Source organism: Microcebus murinus, chromosome 9 (genome assembly GCF_040939455.1).
Source record: "Microcebus murinus isolate Inina chromosome 9, M.murinus_Inina_mat1.0, whole genome shotgun sequence".
In the NCBI taxonomy this organism is placed as follows: domain Eukaryota; kingdom Metazoa; phylum Chordata; class Mammalia; order Primates; family Cheirogaleidae; genus Microcebus; species Microcebus murinus.
Window position 1 is genome coordinate 6774 of NC_134112.1, and position 20824 is coordinate 27597.

Genomic DNA, 20824 nt, shown 5'->3' on the forward strand with positions numbered 1-20824 from the left:
GACATCCTGGCCTTCTTCTGGAACTCCCTCCCCTCTCAGACTCTCAAGGTTTCCTCCAGCGTGTCGGCTCCCACAGAGCAGACCTTTGGTCTGAGACCTGACTGTCCAGAAGCCAGGCATGCTGCCGCGTGGCGGCGGTGTCACGGCTCGGGACAAGAGGAGGCCCCACGGTGCGGGCTGGGGCGCCAGGCACCGCGGCGGGCGCCGAGGGTGGGGGTCCCCCCCACCCCGGGCCGCCCCCGCACTCCCAGAAACGCGACAGAACCAGAGGCAAAAAAAAAAAGAAGAAGCCTACGGCACCCGGTATTCCCGGGCGGTCTCCCATCCAAGTTCTAACCAGGCCCGAGCCTGCTTAGCTTCCGAGACCAGACGGGATCGGGCGCGTTCGGGGTGGTGTGGCCGTGGACGGCGGAGGGCGCCCCTGCCCCGCTCAAGAAGCCGAGCCTCTCTGCGCTTCCCCGCCGCCTCCTCCCGCCCCAGGCCCCGCGCCGGGTCGGGCCTGTTGAGTTCGCCGGCCGGGTCCCGCGGGCTCCGAGGGACGAAGGTGACAGGCGGGGCGGGCAGGGAGCGGCGGGCCGGGGTTGGGGGCTGTCTCTGTATACACACACACTCACACGCACTCACTCACTCACTCACACTCACACAAGATGCGCCTCCACGGCTGGACCCGCCAAGGTGGAGACCTTCAAGCCCCCCTCCTCTCCTTGCCTGGCCTCCTTCACCTCCCCGCCCCCCACCCCCAGCGCGCCGGGGCCGCTGACTGCGCACGGGCGGGAGGGGCGGGGCGCTCGCCCTTTGACCCCAGCCAGGGGCGGCCCTCCCCCACAACCCCTTTCAGCTGCGCCCCCCACCCTGTGGCCTGGCGGCCGCCTATTCCCCCGGGCCAGGGCTGGGGCACAGCGCACGGGGGAGGGGAGCCAGTGTATGGGGCGTCTCTCTCTCTCGGGATGTGTCCCATGGGTGGGGTGGGGTGGCGTGGTTTGTGGGGCGCTGAAGAAATCAGTCCCCTCCATCTCCTCCCTCTGGAAAACACCCAAGCCCTTGGAGAACTGCCCGCACCTCTACCTACCGTGGGGGCCGGGACCCTCCTCTGTGTCCTCCTGTGGCCCAGTCCAAGGGGCCTGGGCCTGGCCGGGGCTGCATTGGACCCCAACCACCCTGGCGTGTGGACTCGCCAAAAATCGGCGATTAGATATTGGATTCCAGCGTCATTGAGGTCATTTCACTAATGAGTGCACCGCAAAGAGTTTCCTAATCCATCTGTGAGGGTGGCAACCGAAAGAGAATTTTAGAGCTGACAGAATAGGCGAGGAAAGGCATAGGAGATTTCCACACCCAGTAAGGAAGCCTTTCCCGAAGTGGAAGAAAGAAAGGAGCAAACAGAGACACCGGTAGCCCGCCCGGATCAGAGTCTGCCCCTGAGAGAAAGTACCCTGACCAGGTTCACCCGTGGGTGGGTCGCGAGCTAGCGGCATTCAGAAGAGCGAGGCCCGCAGTCTGTGCAGAAGACACCTGCACTCGGGTGTGTGTGGCGGCACAATTCACAAGCAGCTCCAGATGTTAAACCAAGGAGAAGCCAGGGAGTTCCCAACGCCCCAGGTGTCCTCAGCCCACGACTGGCTGCTGTGGGAATGCGAAGCCCGGCTCCTGGTCTCAGAGCGGGGCAACCAGGAGGTGTGATGTCCACCCCGGCGTTCCCAGGAGGATCAGACTGAAGCTGGGACTTGGCCTGAAAGTGTCCCCTCGCATGGCCACCCCCTTCCCCTTCCTGCTCCTCTACTCCTGGTGCCCCTCCATCCAGGGGCCAGACCTTAAAGAGTCACCCGCAAGAGAATCCTGGTCCCAAAGGAGCCTTCTGGGGGACCCCTGCTGAGAGAGGTTGTGGGCCTGGCCCGCTGGGGCTCTGCCCGACCCAGGGCTGAGAGATGCAACCTCCCAGCTCTGGGTCCCTGCAGGAAGTGTTGGCAAGCACAGGGCCAGTCCTCCAAAGGCCCAGGTGCAGGGAGCCCAGGCCAAGCAGCCTGTGGAAGAAGCCACATGCTGTGCCACCCCGGGGAACACGACTGCAGGCCACGGCCCTTCCCACCTCCTCCTCCTCCTCCTCCTCCTCCCACCCCGCCCCCGCCCCCGCCCCCACATGGCACAGGGCCCAGAGACACCTCAGACACTTGCTACCCAAAGTGCAAAGGGCATCAGTTGCTCCTCCAAACCCCCCCCCAGCCCAGCAGACCGCGTTGTCCAGCCAGCCCCCGGGCCTCCCTGGGGAGCCCAGCACAAAAGTGCAGACACCCACCGGACCCTCAATCTCAGTTTTCGGATGTTTTTGCCACTCTAAGGACCCGCAGGCCAGCTGGGCCTTCTGGCAGGACAGAGAGCCCCGGAATCCGACGTGGAGAGCTGGGTGTACGTCCCCATGAGGAGGCGGTCCCCACCTCCGCGGCTATCCCCTTGCGGGGAGCGGCAGCCGCGGGGCCTCAGAGAAGACACCAGGCTGGGCCCCCACGGCACAGCGGGAGCACGTCCCCCGCAGGCCACTTAGCGACGGCGGCCAGCCGGCGGATGGTTGGGTTGCGCGAGACGCTGCGGCCGCCCTGCTACCGGGTTCCTGGGAGGGCGTCCTGGAACCAGCGTCCACACCAAGCCCTTGGAAGGCCCAGGCGACGGAGGAGCCCCGTCAGGCAGGGGCCGAGGACGGTGACGGCCCGGGCGGGGAGGAGCGTGTCAGGCAGGGGCAGAGGACGGTGACAGGTGACAGGCCGGGCGGGAAGGAGTCAGTCAGGCAGGGGCCGTGGAGGAGACGGGCTGGGTAAGGGTTAGGGTTAGTGTCAGGGCACAAGTCACAATCGCAAAGACCTGGAAGCCACCCGAGTGCCCATCGACCCACGAGTGGGTAAGTAAAATGTGGCCCGTGGACACCACGGAGTGCTATTCGGCTATGAGGAGCAGCGGTGAGGGGGCACCTCTCGTGGTTCTCCTGGCCAGAGCTGGAACCCGTTCCAGTAAGCCAAGTATCCCAAGAATGGACACACGAGCACCACGTGCTCGCGCTCACCAGCAAATGGGTACGAACCGATGGACACCTAAGTGGACACAGAGGAATCACCTTCTTCGGGTGGGTGTCGGGCGGGTGGGGGGAGGGGATGGGCATACACATCCATTAGGAATGGGGTGGGTACGCACCGACTGGGGGATGGGCGCACTTGAAGCTCTGACCCGAGGGGGGAGGCTGGGAGAGGGCAACGCACCCGACCTTAACATTGGTGCCCCCACAATATGCTGGAACAACATGAGAGGTAAATGAATAAGAACACGGGGGGGGGAGGGGGGCACGGGCAACACATGTCACCTTAACACTTGGACTCCCATCATCTGCTTGAAAAGAGAGAGAAAAGAAAATGCAATAATAGAGATAAGAGACACTTTTTAAAAATAATGAATCCGGCCGGGCGCTGTGGCTCACGCCTGTAATCCTAGCTCTTGGGAGGCCGAGGCGGGCGGATTGCTCAAGGTCAGGAGTTCAAAACCAGCCTGAGCAAGAGCGAGACCCCGTCTCTACTATAAATAGAAAGAAATTAATTGGCCAACTGATATATATATAAAAAATTAGCGGGGCATGGTGGCGCATGCCTGCAGTCCCAGCTACCCGGGAGGCTGAGGCAGAAGGATCACTCGAGCCCAGGAGTTTGAAGTTGCTGTGAGCTAGGCTGACGCCACGGCACTCACTCTAGCCTGGGCAACAAACCGAGACTCTGTCTCAAAAAAAAAAAAAAAAATGAATCCGAAGAGAAAAGTAAAAGGAGGCCTGTGGAGCAGGTCTGGGTGTGACTCCGGATCCCCGAACATCAGGTGCCACCACCAAAGATTCCTACGTGTAGCCCATAGAACCCCAAAAGCAACGGGAGGAGTTCTGGTCACATACTCCCTCAAAATGACATCCTGGCCTTCTTCTGGAACTCCCTCCCCTCTCAGACTCTCAAGGTTTCCTCCAGCGTGTCGGCTCCCACAGAGCAGACCTTTGGTCTGAGACCTGACTGTCCAGAAGCCAGGCATGCTGCCGCGTGGCGGCGGTGTCACGGCTCGGGACAAGAGGAGGCCCCACGGTGCGGGCTGGGGCGCCAGGCACCGCGGCGGGCGCCGAGGGTGGGGGTCCCCCCCACCCCGGGCCGCCCCCGCACTCCCAGAAACGCGACAGAACCAGAGGCAAAAAAAAAAAGAAGAAGCCTACGGCACCCGGTATTCCCGGGCGGTCTCCCATCCAAGTTCTAACCAGGCCCGAGCCTGCTTAGCTTCCGAGACCAGACGGGATCGGGCGCGTTCGGGGTGGTGTGGCCGTGGACGGCGGAGGGCGCCCCTGCCCCGCTCAAGAAGCCGAGCCTCTCTGCGCTTCCCCGCCGCCTCCTCCCGCCCCAGGCCCCGCGCCGGGTCGGGCCTGTTGAGTTCGCCGGCCGGGTCCCGCGGGCTCCGAGGGACGAAGGTGACAGGCGGGGCGGGCAGGGAGCGGCGGGCCGGGGTTGGGGGCTGTCTCTGTATACACACACACTCACACGCACTCACTCACTCACTCACACTCACACAAGATGCGCCTCCACGGCTGGACCCGCCAAGGTGGAGACCTTCAAGCCCCCCTCCTCTCCTTGCCTGGCCTCCTTCACCTCCCCGCCCCCCACCCCCAGCGCGCCGGGGCCGCTGACTGCGCACGGGCGGGAGGGGCGGGGCGCTCGCCCTTTGACCCCAGCCAGGGGCGGCCCTCCCCCACAACCCCTTTCAGCTGCGCCCCCCACCCTGTGGCCTGGCGGCCGCCTATTCCCCCGGGCCAGGGCTGGGGCACAGCGCACGGGGGAGGGGAGCCAGTGTATGGGGCGTCTCTCTCTCTCGGGATGTGTCCCATGGGTGGGGTGGGGTGGCGTGGTTTGTGGGGCGCTGAAGAAATCAGTCCCCTCCATCTCCTCCCTCTGGAAAACACCCAAGCCCTTGGAGAACTGCCCGCACCTCTACCTACCGTGGGGGCCGGGACCCTCCTCTGTGTCCTCCTGTGGCCCAGTCCAAGGGGCCTGGGCCTGGCCGGGGCTGCATTGGACCCCAACCACCCTGGCGTGTGGACTCGCCAAAAATCGGCGATTAGATATTGGATTCCAGCGTCATTGAGGTCATTTCACTAATGAGTGCACCGCAAAGAGTTTCCTAATCCATCTGTGAGGGTGGCAACCGAAAGAGAATTTTAGAGCTGACAGAATAGGCGAGGAAAGGCATAGGAGATTTCCACACCCAGTAAGGAAGCCTTTCCCGAAGTGGAAGAAAGAAAGGAGCAAACAGAGACACCGGTAGCCCGCCCGGATCAGAGTCTGCCCCTGAGAGAAAGTACCCTGACCAGGTTCACCCGTGGGTGGGTCGCGAGCTAGCGGCATTCAGAAGAGCGAGGCCCGCAGTCTGTGCAGAAGACACCTGCACTCGGGTGTGTGTGGCGGCACAATTCACAAGCAGCTCCAGATGTTAAACCAAGGAGAAGCCAGGGAGTTCCCAACGCCCCAGGTGTCCTCAGCCCACGACTGGCTGCTGTGGGAATGCGAAGCCCGGCTCCTGGTCTCAGAGCGGGGCAACCAGGAGGTGTGATGTCCACCCCGGCGTTCCCAGGAGGATCAGACTGAAGCTGGGACTTGGCCTGAAAGTGTCCCCTCGCATGGCCACCCCCTTCCCCTTCCTGCTCCTCTACTCCTGGTGCCCCTCCATCCAGGGGCCAGACCTTAAAGAGTCACCCGCAAGAGAATCCTGGTCCCAAAGGAGCCTTCTGGGGGACCCCTGCTGAGAGAGGTTGTGGGCCTGGCCCGCTGGGGCTCTGCCCGACCCAGGGCTGAGAGATGCAACCTCCCAGCTCTGGGTCCCTGCAGGAAGTGTTGGCAAGCACAGGGCCAGTCCTCCAAAGGCCCAGGTGCAGGGAGCCCAGGCCAAGCAGCCTGTGGAAGAAGCCACATGCTGTGCCACCCCGGGGAACACGACTGCAGGCCACGGCCCTTCCCACCTCCTCCTCCTCCTCCTCCTCCTCCCACCCCGCCCCCGCCCCCGCCCCCACATGGCACAGGGCCCAGAGACACCTCAGACACTTGCTACCCAAAGTGCAAAGGGCATCAGTTGCTCCTCCAAACCCCCCCCCAGCCCAGCAGACCGCGTTGTCCAGCCAGCCCCCGGGCCTCCCTGGGGAGCCCAGCACAAAAGTGCAGACACCCACCGGACCCTCAATCTCAGTTTTCGGATGTTTTTGCCACTCTAAGGACCCGCAGGCCAGCTGGGCCTTCTGGCAGGACAGAGAGCCCCGGAATCCGACGTGGAGAGCTGGGTGTACGTCCCCATGAGGAGGCGGTCCCCACCTCCGCGGCTATCCCCTTGCGGGGAGCGGCAGCCGCGGGGCCTCAGAGAAGACACCAGGCTGGGCCCCCACGGCACAGCGGGAGCACGTCCCCCGCAGGCCACTTAGCGACGGCGGCCAGCCGGCGGATGGTTGGGTTGCGCGAGACGCTGCGGCCGCCCTGCTACCGGGTTCCTGGGAGGGCGTCCTGGAACCAGCGTCCACACCAAGCCCTTGGAAGGCCCAGGCGACGGAGGAGCCCCGTCAGGCAGGGGCCGAGGACGGTGACGGCCCGGGCGGGGAGGAGCGTGTCAGGCAGGGGCAGAGGACGGTGACAGGTGACAGGCCGGGCGGGAAGGAGTCAGTCAGGCAGGGGCCGTGGAGGAGACGGGCTGGGTAAGGGTTAGGGTTAGTGTCAGGGCACAAGTCACAATCGCAAAGACCTGGAAGCCACCCGAGTGCCCATCGACCCACGAGTGGGTAAGTAAAATGTGGCCCGTGGACACCACGGAGTGCTATTCGGCTATGAGGAGCAGCGGTGAGGGGGCACCTCTCGTGGTTCTCCTGGCCAGAGCTGGAACCCGTTCCAGTAAGCCAAGTATCCCAAGAATGGACACACGAGCACCACGTGCTCGCGCTCACCAGCAAATGGGTACGAACCGATGGACACCTAAGTGGACACAGAGGAATCACCTTCTTCGGGTGGGTGTCGGGCGGGTGGGGGGAGGGGATGGGCATACACATCCATTAGGAATGGGGTGGGTACGCACCGACTGGGGGATGGGCGCACTTGAAGCTCTGACCCGAGGGGGGAGGCTGGGAGAGGGCAACGCACCCGACCTTAACATTGGTGCCCCCACAATATGCTGGAACAACATGAGAGGTAAATGAATAAGAACACGGGGGGGGGGAGGGGGGCACGGGCAACACATGTCACCTTAACACTTGGACTCCCATCATCTGCTTGAAAAGAGAGAGAAAAGAAAATGCAATAATAGAGATAAGAGACACTTTTTAAAAATAATGAATCCGGCCGGGCGCTGTGGCTCACGCCTGTAATCCTAGCTCTTGGGAGGCCGAGGCGGGCGGATTGCTCAAGGTCAGGAGTTCAAAACCAGCCTGAGCAAGAGCGAGACCCCGTCTCTACTATAAATAGAAAGAAATTAATTGGCCAACTGATATATATATAAAAAATTAGCGGGGCATGGTGGCGCATGCCTGCAGTCCCAGCTACCCGGGAGGCTGAGGCAGAAGGATCACTCGAGCCCAGGAGTTTGAAGTTGCTGTGAGCTAGGCTGACGCCACGGCACTCACTCTAGCCTGGGCAACAAACCGAGACTCTGTCTCAAAAAAAAAAAAAAAAATGAATCCGAAGAGAAAAGTAAAAGGAGGCCTGTGGAGCAGGTCTGGGTGTGACTCCGGATCCCCGAACATCAGGTGCCACCACCAAAGATTCCTACGTGTAGCCCATAGAACCCCAAAAGCAACGGGAGGAGTTCTGGTCACATACTCCCTCAAAATGACATCCTGGCCTTCTTCTGGAACTCCCTCCCCTCTCAGACTCTCAAGGTTTCCTCCAGCGTGTCGGCTCCCACAGAGCAGACCTTTGGTCTGAGACCTGACTGTCCAGAAGCCAGGCATGCTGCCGCGTGGCGGCGGTGTCACGGCTCGGGACAAGAGGAGGCCCCACGGTGCGGGCTGGGGCGCCAGGCACCGCGGCGGGCGCCGAGGGTGGGGGTCCCCCCACCCCGGGCCGCCCCCGCACTCCCAGAAACGCGACAGAACCAGAGGCAAAAAAAAAAAGAAGAAGCCTACGGCACCCGGTATTCCCGGGCGGTCTCCCATCCAAGTTCTAACCAGGCCCGACCCTGCTTAGCTTCCGAGACCAGACGGGATCGGGCGCGTTCGGGGTGGTGTGGCCGTGGACGGCGGAGGGCGCCCCTGCCCCGCTCAAGAAGCCGAGCCTCTCTGCGCTTCCCCGCCGCCTCCTCCCGCCCCAGGCCCCGCGCCGGGTCGGGCCTGTTGAGTTCGCCGGCCGGGTCCCGCGGGCTCCGAGGGACGGGGGTGACAGGCGGGGCGGGCAGGGAGCGGCGGGCCGGGGTTGGGGGCTGTCTCTGTATACACACACACTCACACGCACTCACTCACTCACTCACACTCACACAAGATGCGCCTCCACGGCTGGACCCGCCAAGGTGGAGACCTTCAAGCCCCCCTCCTCTCCTTGCCTGGCCTCCTTCACCTCCCCGCCCCCCACCCCCAGCGCGCCGGGGCCGCTGACTGCGCACGGGCGGGAGGGGCGGGGCGCTCGCCCTTTGACCCCAGCCAGGGGCGGCCCTCCCCCACAACCCCTTTCAGCTGCGCCCCCCACCCTGTGGCCTGGCGGCCGCCTATTCCCCCGGGCCAGGGCTGGGGCACAGCGCACGGGGGAGGGGAGCCAGTGTATGGGGCGTCTCTCTCTCTCGGGATGTGTCCCATGGGTGGGGTGGGGTGGCGTGGTTTGTGGGGCGCTGAAGAAATCAGTCCCCTCCATCTCCTCCCTCTGGAAAACACCCAAGCCCTTGGAGAACTGCCCGCACCTCTACCTACCGTGGGGGCCGGGACCCTCCTCTGTGTCCTCCTGTGGCCCAGTCCAAGGGGCCTGGGCCTGGCCGGGGCTGCATTGGACCCCAACCACCCTGGCGTGTGGACTCGCCAAAAATCGGCGATTAGATATTGGATTCCAGCGTCATTGAGGTCATTTCACTAATGAGTGCACCGCAAAGAGTTTCCTAATCCATCTGTGAGGGTGGCAACCGAAAGAGAATTTTAGAGCTGACAGAATAGGCGAGGAAAGGCATAGGAGATTTCCACACCCAGTAAGGAAGCCTTTCCCGAAGTGGAAGAAAGAAAGGAGCAAACAGAGACACCGGTAGCCCGCCCGGATCAGAGTCTGCCCCTGAGAGAAAGTACCCTGACCAGGTTCACCCGTGGGTGGGTCGCGAGCTAGCGGCATTCAGAAGAGCGAGGCCCGCAGTCTGTGCAGAAGACACCTGCACTCGGGTGTGTGTGGCGGCACAATTCACAAGCAGCTCCAGATGTTAAACCAAGGAGAAGCCAGGGAGTTCCCAACGCCCCAGGTGTCCTCAGCCCACGACTGGCTGCTGTGGGAATGCGAAGCCCGGCTCCTGGTCTCAGAGCGGGGCAACCAGGAGGTGTGATGTCCACCCCGGCGTTCCCAGGAGGATCAGACTGAAGCTGGGACTTGGCCTGAAAGTGTCCCCTCGCATGGCCACCCCCTTCCCCTTCCTGCTCCTCTACTCCTGGTGCCCCTCCATCCAGGGGCCAGACCTTAAAGAGTCACCCGCAAGAGAATCCTGGTCCCAAAGGAGCCTTCTGGGGGACCCCTGCTGAGAGAGGTTGTGGGCCTGGCCCGCTGGGGCTCTGCCCGACCCAGGGCTGAGAGATGCAACCTCCCAGCTCTGGGTCCCTGCAGGAAGTGTTGGCAAGCACAGGGCCAGTCCTCCAAAGGCCCAGGTGCAGGGAGCCCAGGACAAGCAGCCTGTGGAAGAAGCCACATGCTGTGCCACCCCGGGGAACACGACTGCAGGCCACGGCCCTTCCCACCTCCTCCTCCTCCTCCTCCTCCTCCTCCTCCTCCTCCTCCCACCCCGCCCCCGCCCCCGCCCCCACATGGCACAGGGCCCAGAGACACCTCAGACACTTGCTACCCAAAGTGCAAAGGGCATCAGTTGCTCCTCCAAACCCCCCCCCCAGCCCAGCAGACCGCGTTGTCCAGCCAGCCCCCGGGCCTCCCTGGGGAGCCCAGCACAAAAGTGCAGACACCCACCGGACCCTCAATCTCAGTTTTCGGATGTTTTTGCCACTCTAAGGACCCGCAGGCCAGCTGGGCCTTCTGGCAGGACAGAGAGCCCCGGAATCCGACGTGGAGAGCTGGGTGTACGTCCCCATGAGGAGGCGGTCCCCACCTCCGCGGCTATCCCCTTGCGGGGAGCGGCAGCCGCGGGGCCTCAGAGAAGACACCAGGCTGGGCCCCCACGGCACAGCGGGAGCACGTCCCCCGCAGGCCACTTAGCGACGGCGGCCAGCCGGCGGATGGTTGGGTTGCGCGAGACGCTGCGGCCGCCCTGCTACCGGGTTCCTGGGAGGGCGTCCTGGAACCAGCGTCCACACCAAGCCCTTGGAAGGCCCAGGCGACGGAGGAGCCCCGTCAGGCAGGGGCCGAGGACGGTGACGGCCCGGGCGGGGAGGAGCGTGTCAGGCAGGGGCAGAGGACGGTGACAGGTGACAGGCCGGGCGGGAAGGAGTCAGTCAGGCAGGGGCCGTGGAGGAGACGGGCTGGGTAAGGGTTAGGGTTAGTGTCAGGGCACAAGTCACAATCGCAAAGACCTGGAAGCCACCCGAGTGCCCATCGACCCACGAGTGGGTAAGTAAAATGTGGCCCGTGGACACCACGGAGTGCTATTCGGCTATGAGGAGCAGCGGTGAGGGGGCACCTCTCGTGGTTCTCCTGGCCAGAGCTGGAACCCGTTCCAGTAAGCCAAGTATCCCAAGAATGGACACACGAGCACCACGTGCTCGCGCTCACCAGCAAATGGGTACGAACCGATGGACACCTAAGTGGACACAGAGGAATCACCTTCTTCGGGTGGGTGTCGGGCGGGTGGGGGGAGGGGATGGGCATACACATCCATTAGGAATGGGGTGGGTACGCACCGACTGGGGGATGGGCGCACTTGAAGCTCTGACCCGAGGGGGGAGGCTGGGAGAGGGCAACGCACCCGACCTTAACATTGGTGCCCCCACAATATGCTGGAACAACATGAGAGGTAAATGAATAAGAACACGGGGGGGGGGAGGGGGGCACGGGCAACACATGTCACCTTAACACTTGGACTCCCATCATCTGCTTGAAAAGAGAGAGAAAAGAAAATGCAATAATAGAGATAAGAGACACTTTTTAAAAATAATGAATCCGGCCGGGCGCTGTGGCTCACGCCTGTAATCCTAGCTCTTGGGAGGCCGAGGCGGGCGGATTGCTCAAGGTCAGGAGTTCAAAACCAGCCTGAGCAAGAGCGAGACCCCGTCTCTACTATAAATAGAAAGAAATTAATTGGCCAACTGATATATATATAAAAAATTAGCGGGGCATGGTGGCGCATGCCTGCAGTCCCAGCTACCCGGGAGGCTGAGGCAGAAGGATCACTCGAGCCCAGGAGTTTGAAGTTGCTGTGAGCTAGGCTGACGCCACGGCACTCACTCTAGCCTGGGCAACAAACCGAGACTCTGTCTCAAAAAAAAAAAAAAAAATGAATCCGAAGAGAAAAGTAAAAGGAGGCCTGTGGAGCAGGTCTGGGTGTGACTCCGGATCCCCGAACATCAGGTGCCACCACCAAAGATTCCTACGTGTAGCCCATAGAACCCCAAAAGCAACGGGAGGAGTTCTGGTCACATACTCCCTCAAAATGACATCCTGGCCTTCTTCTGGAACTCCCTCCCCTCTCAGACTCTCAAGGTTTCCTCCAGCGTGTCGGCTCCCACAGAGCAGACCTTTGGTCTGAGACCTGACTGTCCAGAAGCCAGGCATGCTGCCGCGTGGCGGCGGTGTCACGGCTCGGGACAAGAGGAGGCCCCACGGTGCGGGCTGGGGCGCCAGGCACCGCGGCGGGCGCCGAGGGTGGGGGTCCCCCCCACCCCGGGCCGCCCCCGCACTCCCAGAAACGTGACAGAACCAGAGGCAAAAAAAAAAAGAAGAAGCCTACGGCACCCGGTATTCCCGGGCGGTCTCCCATCCAAGTTCTAACCAGGCCCGACCCTGCTTAGCTTCCGAGACCAGACGGGATCGGGCGCGTTCGGGGTGGTGTGGCCGTGGACGGCGTGGCCGTGGACGGCGGAGGGCGCCCCTGCCCCGCTCAAGAAGCCGAGCCTCTCCGCGCTTCCCCGCCGCCTCCTCCCGCCCCAGGCCCCGCGCCGGGTCGGGCCTGTTGAGTTCGCCGGCCGGGTCCCGCGGGCTCCGAGGGACGGGGGTGACAGGCGGGGCGGGCAGGGAGCGGCGGGCCGGGGTTGGGGGCTGTCTCTGTATACACACACACTCACACTCACACTCACTCACTCACTCACACTCACACTCACACAAGATGCGCCTCCACGGCTGGACCCGCCAAGGTGGAGACCTTCAAGCCCCCCTCCTCTCCTTGCCTGGCCTCCTTCACCTCCCCGCCCCCCACCCCCAGCGTGCCGGGGCTGCAGACTGCGCACGGCCGGGAGGGGCAGGCCACTCGCCCTTTGACCCCAGCCAGGGGCGGCCCTCCCCCACAACCCCTTTCAGCTGCGCCCCCCACCCTGTGGCCTGGCGGCCGCCTATTCCCCCGGGCCAGGGCTGGGGCACAGCGCACGGGGGAGGGGAGCCAGTGTATGGGGCGTCTCTCTCTCTCGGGATGTGTCCCATGGGTGGGGTGGGGTGGCGTGGTTTGTGGGGCGCTGAAGAAATCAGTCCCCTCCATCTCCTCCCTCTGGAAAACACCCAAGCCCTTGGAGAACTGCCCGCACCTCTACCTACCGTGGGGGCCGGGACCCTCCTCTGTGTCCTCCTGTGGCCCAGTCCAAGGGGCCTGGGCCTGGCCGGGGCTGCATTGGACCCCAACCACCCTGGCGTGTGGACTCGCCAAAAATCGGCGATTAGATATTGGATTCCAGCGTCATTGAGGTCATTTCACTAATGAGTGCACCGCAAAGAGTTTCCTAATCCATCTGTGAGGGTGGCAACTGAAAGAGAATTTTAGAGCTGACAGAATAGGCGAGGAAAGGCATAGGAGATTTCCACACCCAGTAAGGAAGCCTTTCCCGAAGTGGAAGAAAGAAAGGAGCAAACAGAGACACCGGTAGCCCGCCCGGATCAGAGTCTGCCCCTGAGAGAAAGTACCCTGACCAGGTTCACCCGTGGGTGGGTCGCGAGCTAGCGGCATTCAGAAGAGCGAGGCCCGCAGTCTGTGCAGAAGACACCTGCACTCGGGTGTGTGTGGCGGCACAATTCACAAGCAGCTCCAGATGTTAAACCAAGGAGAAGCCAGGGAGTTCCCAACGCCCCAGGTGTCCTCAGCCCACGACTGGCTGCTGTGGGAATGCGAAGCCCGGCTCCTGGTCTCAGAGCGGGGCAACCAGGAGGTGTGATGTCCACCCCGGCGTTCCCAGGAGGATCAGACTGAAGCTGGGACTTGGCCTGAAAGTGTCCCCTCGCATGGCCACCCCCTTCCCCTTCCTGCTCCTCTACTCCTGGTGCCCCTCCATCCAGGGGCCAGACCTTAAAGAGTCACCCGCAAGAGAATCCTGGTCCCAAAGGAGCCTTCTGGGGGACCCCTGCTGAGAGAGGTTGTGGGCCTGGCCCGCTGGGGCTCTGCCCGACCCAGGGCTGAGAGATGCAACCTCCCAGCTCTGGGTCCCTGCAGGAAGTGTTGGCAAGCACAGGGCCAGTCCTCCAAAGGCCCAGGTGCAGGGAGCCCAGGACAAGCAGCCTGTGGAAGAAGCCACATGCTGTGCCACCCCGGGGAACACGACTGCAGGCCACGGCCCTTCCCACCTCCTCCTCCTCCTCCTCCTCCTCCTCCTCCTCCTCCCACCCCGCCCCCGCCCCCGCCCCCACATGGCACAGGGCCCAGAGACACCTCAGACACTTGCTACCCAAAGTGCAAAGGGCATCAGTTGCTCCTCCAAACCCCCCCCCCAGCCCAGCAGACCGCGTTGTCCAGCCAGCCCCCGGGCCTCCCTGGGGAGCCCAGCACAAAAGTGCAGACACCCACCGGACCCTCAATCTCAGTTTTCGGATGTTTTTGCCACTCTAAGGACCCGCAGGCCAGCTGGGCCTTCTGGCAGGACAGAGAGCCCCGGAATCCGACGTGGAGAGCTGGGTGTACGTCCCCATGAGGAGGCGGTCCCCACCTCCGCGGCTATCCCCTTGCGGGGAGCGGCAGCCGCGGGGCCTCAGAGAAGACACCAGGCTGGGCCCCCACGGCACAGCGGGAGCACGTCCCCCGCAGGCCACTTAGCGACGGCGGCCAGCCGGCGGACGGTTGGGTTGCGCGAGACGCTGCGGCCGCCCTGCTACCGGGTTCCTGGGAGGGCGTCCTGGAACCAGCGTCCACACCAAGCCCTTGGAAGGCCCAGGCGACGGAGGAGCCCCGTCAGGCAGGGGCCGAGGACGGTGACGGCCCGGGCGGGGAGGAGCGTGTCAGGCAGGGGCAGAGGACGGTGACAGGTGACAGGCCGGGCGGGAAGGAGTCAGTCAGGCAGGGGCCGTGGAGGAGACGGGCTGGGTAAGGGTTAGGGTTAGTGTCAGGGCACAAGTCACAATCGCAAAGACCTGGAAGCCACCCGAGTGCCCATCGACCCACGAGTGGGTAAGTAAAATGTGGCCCGTGGACACCACGGAGTGCTATTCGGCTATGAGGAGCAGCGGTGAGGGGGCACCTCTCGTGGTTCTCCTGGCCAGAGCTGGAACCCGTTCCAGTAAGCCAAGTATCCCAAGAATGGACACACGAGCACCACGTGCTCGCGCTCACCAGCAAATGGGTACGAACCGATGGACACCTAAGTGGACACAGAGGAATCACCTTCTTCGGGTGGGTGTCGGGCGGGTGGGGGGAGGGGATGGGCATACACATCCATTAGGAATGGGGTGGGTACGCACCGACTGGGGGATGGGCGCACTTGAAGCTCTGACCCGAGGGGGGAGGCTGGGAGAGGGCAACGCACCCGACCTTAACATTGGTGCCCCCACAATATGCTGGAACAACATGAGAGGTAAATGAATAAGAACACGGGGGGGGGGGAGGGGGGCACGGGCAACACATGTCACCTTAACACTTGGACTCCCATCATCTGCTTGAAAAGAGAGAGAAAAGAAAATGCAATAATAGAGATAAGAGACACTTTTTAAAAATAATGAATCCGGCCGGGCGCTGTGGCTCACGCCTGTAATCCTAGCTCTTGGGAGGCCGAGGCGGGCGGATTGCTCAAGGTCAGGAGTTCAAAACCAGCCTGAGCAAGAGCGAGACCCCGTCTCTACTATAAATAGAAAGAAATTAATTGGCCAACTGATATATATATAAAAAATTAGCGGGGCATGGTGGCGCATGCCTGCAGTCCCAGCTACCCGGGAGGCTGAGGCAGAAGGATCACTCGAGCCCAGGAGTTTGAAGTTGCTGTGAGCTAGGCTGACGCCACGGCACTCACTCTAGCCTGGGCAACAAACCGAGACTCTGTCTCAAAAAAAAAAAAAAAAATGAATCCGAAGAGAAAAGTAAAAGGAGGCCTGTGGAGCAGGTCTGGGTGTGACTCCGGATCCCCGAACATCAGGTGCCACCACCAAAGATTCCTACGTGTAGCCCATAGAACCCCAAAAGCAACGGGAGGAGTTCTGGTCACATACTCCCTCAAAATGACATCCTGGCCTTCTTCTGGAACTCCCTCCCCTCTCAGACTCTCAAGGTTTCCTCCAGCGTGTCGGCTCCCACAGAGCAGACCTTTGGTCTGAGACCTGACTGTCCAGAAGCCAGGCATGCTGCCGCGTGGCGGCGGTGTCACGGCTCGGGACAAGAGGAGGCCCCACGGTGCGGGCTGGGGCGCCAGGCACCGCGGCGGGCGCCGAGGGTGGGGGTCCCCCCCACCCCGGGCCGCCCCCGCACTCCCAGAAACGCGACAGAACCAGAGGCAAAAAAAAAAAGAAGAAGCCTACGGCACCCGGTATTCCCGGGCGGTCTCCCATCCAAGTTCTAACCAGGCCCGAGCCTGCTTAGCTTCCGAGACCAGACGGGATCGGGCGCGTTCGGGGTGGTGTGGCCGTGGACGGCGGAGGGCGCCCCTGCCCCGCTCAAGAAGCCGAGCCTCTCTGCGCTTCCCCGCCGCCTCCTCCCGCCCCAGGCCCCGCGCCGGGTCGGGCCTGTTGAGTTCGCCGGCCGGGTCCCGCGGGCTCCGAGGGACGAAGGTGACAGGCGGGGCGGGCAGGGAGCGGCGGGCCGGGGTTGGGGGCTGTCTCTGTATACACACACACTCACACGCACTCACTCACTCACTCACACTCACACAAGATGCGCCTCCACGGCTGGACCCGCCAAGGTGGAGACCTTCAAGCCCCCCTCCTCTCCTTGCCTGGCCTCCTTCACCTCCCCGCCCCCCACCCCCAGCGCGCCGGGGCCGCTGACTGCGCACGGGCGGGAGGGGCGGGGCGCTCGCCCTTTGACCCCAGCCAGGGGCGGCCCTCCCCCACAACCCCTTTCAGCTGCGCCCCCCACCCTGTGGCCTGGCGGCCGCCTATTCCCCCGGGCCAGGGCTGGGGCACAGCGCACGGGGGAGGGGAGCCAGTGTATGGGGCGTCTCTCTCTCTCGGGATGTGTCCCATGGGTGGGGTGGGGTGGCGTGGTTTGTGGGGCGCTGAAGAAATCAGTCCCCTCCATCTCCTCCCTCTGGAAAACACCCAAGCCCTTGGAGAACTGCCCGCACCTCTACCTACCGTGGGGGCCGGGACCCTCCTCTGTGTCCTCCTGTGGCCCAGTCCAAGGGGCCTGGGCCTGGCCGGGGCTGCATTGGACCCCAACCACCCTGGCGTGTGGACTCGCCAAAAATCGGTGATTAGATATTGGATTCCAGCGTCATTGAGGTCATTTCACTAATGAGTGCACCGCAAAGAGTTTCCTAATCCATCTGTGAGGGTGGCAACCGAAAGAGAATTTTAGAGCTGACAGAATAGGCGAGGAAAGGCATAGGAGATTTCCACACCCAGTAAGGAAGCCTTTCCCGAAGTGGAAGAAAGAAAGGAGCAAACAGAGACACCGGTAGCCCGCCCGGATCAGAGTCTGCCCCTGAGAGAAAGTACCCTGACCAGGTTCACCCGTGGGTGGGTCGCGAGCTAGCGGCATTCAGAAGAGCGAGGCCCGCAGTCTGTGCAGAAGACACCTGCACTCGGGTGTGTGTGGCGGCACAATTCACAAGCAGCTCCAGATGTTAAACCAAGGAGAAGCCAGGGAGTTCCCAACGCCCCAGGTGTCCTCAGCCCACGACTGGCTGCTGTGGGAATGCGAAGCCCGGCTCCTGGTCTCAGAGCGGGGCAACCAGGAGGTGTGATGTCCACCCCGGCGTTCCCAGGAGGATCAGACTGAAGCTGGGACTTGGCCTGAAAGTGTCCCCTCGCATGGCCACCCCCTTCCCCTTCCTGCTCCTCTACTCCTGGTGCCCCTCCATCCAGGGGCCAGACCTTAAAGAGTCACCCGCAAGAGAATCCTGGTCCCAAAGGAGCCTTCTGGGGGACCCCTGCTGAGAGAGGTTGTGGGCCTGGCCCGCTGGGGCTCTGCCCGACCCAGGGCTGAGAGATGCAACCTCCCAGCTCTGGGTCCCTGCAGGAAGTGTTGGCAAGCACAGGGCCAGTCCTCCAAAGGCCCAGGTGCAGGGAGCCCAGGCCAAGCAGCCTGTGGAAGAAGCCACATGCTGTGCCACCCCGGGGAACACGACTGCAGGCCACGGCCCTTCCCACCTCCTCCTCCTCCTCCTCCTCCTCCCACCCCGCCCCCGCCCCCGCCCCCACATGGCACAGGGCCCAGAGACACCTCAGACACTTGCTACCCAAAGTGCAAAGGGCATCAGTTGCTCCTCCAAACCCCCCCCCAGCCCAGCAGACCGCGTTGTCCAGCCAGCCCCCGGGCCTCCCTGGGGAGCCCAGCACAAAAGTGCAGACACCCACCGGACCCTCAATCTCAGTTTTCGGATGTTTTTGCCACTCTAAGGACCCGCAGGCCAGCTGGGCCTTCTGGCAGGACAGAGAGCCCCGGAATCCGACGTGGAGAGCTGGGTGTACGTCCCCATGAGGAGGCGGTCCCCACCTCCGCGGCTATCCCCTTGCGGGGAGCGGCAGCCGCGGGGCCTCAGAGAAGACACCAGGCTGGGCCCCCACGGCACAGCGGGAGCACGTCCCCCGCAGGCCACTTAGCGACGGCGGCCAGCCGGCGGATGGTTGGGTTGCGCGAGACGCTGCGGCCGCCCTGCTACCGGGTTCCTGGGAGGGCGTCCTGGAACCAGCGTCCACACCAAGCCCTTGGAAGGCCCAGGCGACGGAGGAGCCCCGTCAGGCAGGGGCCGAGGACGGTGACGGCCCGGGCGGGGAGGAGCGTGTCAGGCAGGGGCAGAGGACGGTGACAGGTGACAGGCCGGGCGGGAAGGAGTCAGTCAGGCAGGGGCCGTGGAGGAGACGGGCTGGGTAAGGGTTAGGGTTAGTGTCAGGGCACAAGTCACAATCGCAAAGACCTGGAAGCCACCCGAGTGCCCATCGACCCACGAGTGGGTAAGTAAAATGTGGCCCGTGGACACCACGGAGTGCTATTCGGCTATGAGGAGCAGCGGTGAGGGGGCACCTCTCGTGGTTCTCCTGGCCAGAGCTGGAACCCGTTCCAGTAAGCCAAGTATCCCAAGAATGGACACACGAGCACCACGTGCTCGCGCTCACCAGCAAATGGGTACGAACCGATGGACACCTAAGTGGACACAGAGGAATCACCTTCTTCGGGTGGGTGTCGGGCGGGTGGGGGGAGGGGATGGGCATACACATCCATTAGGAATGGGGTGGGTACGCACCGACTGGGGGATGGGCGCACTTGAAGCTCTGACCCGAGGGGGGAGGCTGGGAGAGGGCAACGCACCCGACCTTAACATTGGTGCCCCCACAATATGCTGGAACAACATGAGAGGTAAATGAATAAGAACACGGGGGGGGGGGAGGGGGGCACGGGCAACACATGTCACCTTAACACTTGGACTCCCATCATCTGCTTGAAAAGAGAGAGAAAAGAAAATGCAATAATAGAGATAAGAGACACTTTTTAAAAATAATGAATCCGGCCGGGCGCTGTGGCTCACGCCTGTAATCCTAGCTCTTGGGAGGCCGAGGCGGGCGGATTGCTCAAGGTCAGGAGTTCAAAACCAGCCTGAGCAAGAGCGAGACCCCGTCTCTACTATAAATAGAAAGAAATTAATTGGCCAACTGATATATATATAAAAAATTAGCGGGGCATGGTGGCGCATGCCTGCAGTCCCAGCTACCCGGGAGGCTGAGGCAGAAGGATCACTCGAGCCCAGGAGTTTGAAGTTGCTGTGAGCTAGGCTGACGCCACGGCACTCACTCTAGCCTGGGCAACAAACCGAGACTCTGTCTCAAAAAAAAAAAAAAAAATGAATCCGAAGAGAAAAGTAAAAGGAGGCCTGTGGAGCAGGTCTGGGTGTGACTCCGGATCCCCGAACATCAGGTGCCACCACCAAAGATTCCTACGTGTAGCCCATAGAACCCCAAAAGCAACGGGAGGAGTTCTGGTCACATACTCCCTCAAAATGACATCCTGGCCTTCTTCTGGAACTCCCTCCCCTCTCAGACTCTCAAGGTTTCCTCCAGCGTGTCGGCTCCCACAGAGCAGACCTTTGGTCTGAGACCTGACTGTCCAGAAGCCAGGCATGCTGCCGCGTGGCGGCGGTGTCACGGCTCGGGACAAGAGGAGGCCCCACGGTGCGGGCTGGGGCGCCAGGCACCGCGGCGGGCGCCGAGGGTGGGGGTCCCCCCCACCCCGGGCCGCCCCCGCACTCCCAGAAACGCGACAGAACCAGAGGCAAAAAAAAAAAGAAGAAGCCTACGGCACCCGGTATTCCCGGGCGGTCTCCCATCCAAGTTCTAACCAGGCCCGAGCCTGCTTAGCTTCCGAGACCAGACGGGATCGGGCGCGTTCGGGGTGGTGTGGCCGTGGACGGCGGAGGGCGCCCCTGCCCCGCTCAAGAAGCCGAGCCTCTCTGCGCTTCCCCGCCGCCTCCTCCCGCCCCAGGCCCCGCGCCGGGTCGGGCCTGTTGAGTTCGCCGGCCGGGTCCCGCGGGCTCCGAGGGACGAAGGTGACAGGCGGGGCGGGCAGGGAGCGGCGGGCCGGGGTTGGGGGCTGTCTCTGTATACACACACACTCACACGCACTCACTCACTCACTCACACTCACACAAGATGCGCCTCCACGGCTGGACCCGCCAAGGTGGAGACCTTCAAGCCCCCCTCCTCTCCTTGCCTGGCCTCCTTCACCTCCCCGCCCCCCACCCCCAGCGCGCCGGGGCCGCTGACTGCGCACGGGCGGGAGGGGCGGGGCGCTCGCCCTTTGACCCCAGCCAGGGGCGGCCCTCCCCCACAACCCCTTTCAGCTGCGCCCCCCACCCTGTGGCCTGGCGGCCGCCTATTCCCCCGGGCCAGGGCTGGGGCACAGCGCACGGGGGAGGGGAGCCAGTGTATGGGGCGTCTCTCTCTCTCGGGATGTGTCCCATGGGTGGGGTGGGGTGGCGTGGTTTGTGGGGCGCTGAAGAAATCAGTCCCCTCCATCTCCTCCCTCTGGAAAACACCCAAGCCCTTGGAGAACTGCCCGCACCTCTACCTACCGTGGGGGCCGGGACCCTCCTCTGTGTCCTCCTGTGGCCCAGTCCAAG

At 63.1% G+C, this 20824-nt stretch overlaps 6 pseudogenes; all 6 read right to left on the reverse strand.

Annotated features, from left to right (window-relative positions):
* Positions 1-288: 288 nt before the first annotated feature.
* Positions 289-407, reverse strand: LOC142873060 (uncharacterized; annotated as a pseudogene).
* Positions 408-4218: 3811 nt separating this feature from the next.
* LOC142873061 (uncharacterized) lies at positions 4219-4337 on the reverse strand (annotated as a pseudogene).
* A 3811-nt stretch (positions 4338-8148) lies between these two features.
* On the reverse strand, positions 8149-8267 carry LOC142873037 (uncharacterized; annotated as a pseudogene).
* A 3828-nt stretch (positions 8268-12095) lies between these two features.
* LOC142873038 (uncharacterized) lies at positions 12096-12214 on the reverse strand (annotated as a pseudogene).
* Positions 12215-16063: 3849 nt separating this feature from the next.
* On the reverse strand, positions 16064-16182 carry LOC142873062 (uncharacterized; annotated as a pseudogene).
* A 3813-nt stretch (positions 16183-19995) lies between these two features.
* LOC142873063 (uncharacterized) lies at positions 19996-20114 on the reverse strand (annotated as a pseudogene).
* Positions 20115-20824: the final 710 nt, after the last annotated feature.